This window comes from Typha latifolia, chromosome 13 (assembly GCF_019914945.1).
Source record: "Typha latifolia isolate L0001 chromosome 13, TyphaL0001v2, whole genome shotgun sequence".
Lineage (NCBI taxonomy): Eukaryota > Viridiplantae > Streptophyta > Magnoliopsida > Poales > Typhaceae > Typha > Typha latifolia.
In genome coordinates this window covers 8,611,496-8,613,995 of record NC_133098.1, presented here as the reverse complement: position 1 = coordinate 8,613,995, position 2,500 = coordinate 8,611,496, and the positions used below count along the sequence as shown (strand labels likewise).

The 2,500-nt window shown below is 63.8% G+C and overlaps 1 pseudogene; it reads right to left on the bottom strand.

Moving 5' to 3' along the window:
• LOC140800049 (uncharacterized) overlaps window positions 1-2,500 on the bottom strand; it is a 9,499-nt pseudogene that overhangs the window by 1,210 nt on the left and 5,789 nt on the right.

The following is a 2,500-nucleotide window of genomic DNA, read 5'->3' as shown; positions in this document are numbered from 1 at the left end:
ATGCAGCAAATAAGAAGGCACACGCTCCGCTGCCCGACCGCAGCCAGCCAGCAAACTGCCCGCTGCACTTGGGCCTTCACTTAGGCCTGAGGCACTCAAGGCAGCAAAATAAAATAAGAGCGTGCACGCGCCGGGTGCTCGACTACCGCCGGCAAACTAAGAAGGGGCCTCGCCTAGGAGGCCCAAGGCACCAAAGGCAAAAAAAATAAGCGCGCGCACGCCGGGTGCCCGACCACTGCCAGCAAACCGCCCGCCCGGACTGCACTTAGGGGCCTGATGCCCAACCGAACCAATTCGAACACCCAGCCGCAGCCGCAAAACAGTCACTTCCGTAAACGCGAGGATGCTGCGGCACCGTCGTCTGCCCGGCCGTGCCCACGGAAGCGCACGACGTTCGGATCCGCTCCTACTATCGTCGGCCTCTCGCTCGGTGCCCACGACGCACCATAAGAAGATCGCCCTATGCACCGCAAGCTCACTCGGTGCCTCTCCTCCTCATAGCCCTCCTCCTCATACTCCCCATAGCCAGCTCTACCGCGCGAGCGAGTGAGCGAGTAAGTGAGATCATTTTCGGCCCCTTGGCATAGCTAGCAGCGGGCGCTCGGGCTGACAGCGCCTGGAATGGGCCTGTGCGGGAGAAAACTAGCCAGCAGGGCTCATTTTTGGCCCCTTGGCTCAGCAGACGGCGCTTGCTTAGCAGCGGACGCCCGTCGTTCGAACGCTAGTGGAACTCCCGGGTTGACAGCGCCTGGCATAGGCCTGTGCGGGAGAAAACTAGCCAGCAGGCCTCATTTTTGGCCCCTTGGCCGAGCAGACAGCGCTTGCTTAGCAGCGGACGCCCGTCGTTCGAACGCTAGTGGAACGCCCGGGTTGACAGCGCCTGGCATAGGCCTGTGCGGGAGAAAACTAGCCAGCAGGGCTCATTTTTGGCCCCTTGGCCGAGCAGACAGCGCTTGCTTAGCAGCGGACGCCCGTCGTTCGAACGCTAGTGGAACGCCCGGGCTGACAGCGCCTGGCATGGGCCCGTGCGGGAGAAAACTAGCCAGCAGGGCTCATTTTTGGCCCCTTGGCCGAGCTGACAGCGCTTGCTTAGCAGCGGGCGCCCGTCGTTCGAACGCTAGTGGAACGCCCGGGCTGACAGCGCCTGGCATGGGCCTGTGCGGGAGAAAACTAGCCAGCAGCGCTAGTTTTTGTCCCCTTGGCCGAGCTGACAGTGCTTGCTTAGCAGCGGGCGCCCGTCGTTCGAACGCTAGTGGAACGCCCGGGCTGACAGCGCCTGGCATGGGCCTGTGCGGGAGAAAACTAGCCAGCAGCGCTAGTTTTTGTCCCCTTGGCCGAGCTGACAGTGCTTGCTTAGCAGCGGGCGCCGTCGTTCGAACGATCGGGCTGACAGCACCTGGCATGGGGCTGTGCGAGAAAAACTAGTCAATGGAGCTCATTTTTGGCCCCTTGGAACAGCAAATGGCTGCCGTAGTGCGGAGGGTCGCCGCGCGCTGTGGCTCACAGCGCCTGGCAGGGGCCTGTGCGGGAAAAAACTAGCCAATGTGGCTCATTTTTGGTCCATTGGCACAGCAGCAGGCGCCGTAGTGCGGAGGGGCGCCGCACGCTCCAGCTGAGAGCCCCTGGCATAGGCCTGTGCGGGAGATAACTAGCCAATGGGGCTAATTTTTGGTTGGACATACGTTGCAGCAATGCAGCGGGCGCCCGACGCGCGCCCGACGGGCGCCCGTCGTGCGGACAGCGCCTGGGCTCGGCCTGTGCGGGGAAAACTAGCCAGCAGGCCTGGTTTTTGGGCCCATGGCCGAGGCCCTCAAAACGTAACGCCCCACAGACCTTTGATCCCCCGGTTGCAGAATGGGGGATGCCCCCCCCGGGTAGTAGGTTGGACATACGTTGCAGCAATGCAGCGGGCGCCCGACGCGCGCCCGACGGGCGCCCGTCGTGCGGACAGCGCCTGGGCTCGGCCTGTGCGGGGAAAAACTAGCCAGCAGGCCTGGTTTTTGGGCCCATGGCCGAGGCCCTCAAAACGTAACGCCCCACAGACCTTTGATCCCCCCGGTTGCAGAATGGGGGATGCCCCCCCCGGGTAGTAGGTTGGACATACGTTGCAGCAATGCAGCGGGCGCCCGACGCGCGCCCGACGGGCGCCCGTCGTGCGGACAGCGCCTGGGCTCGGCCTGTGCGGGGAAAAACTAGCCAGCAGGCCTGTTTTTTTGGCCCATGGCCGAGGCCCTCAAAACGTAACGCCCCACAGCCCTTTTGAACCCCCCGGGTTACAGAATGGGGGATGCCCCCCCCGGGTAGTAGGTGGAACCGTTCTGCACGCTCAGCGGGCATGCGGCGGGCGTACGTCGTGCGTCCGCTGGCCTTGCCGACGTGCAGCTGTGCGACTCGTTGCCTCATACCGTTGTTTCCTTCGTGCTCGGCGGAGCTCTGCCGTCGCTGACCTCGTTCGACCTTCTCGAGCCTCGTAACTTGGCCGTACGGCCTTGCGTGGCAC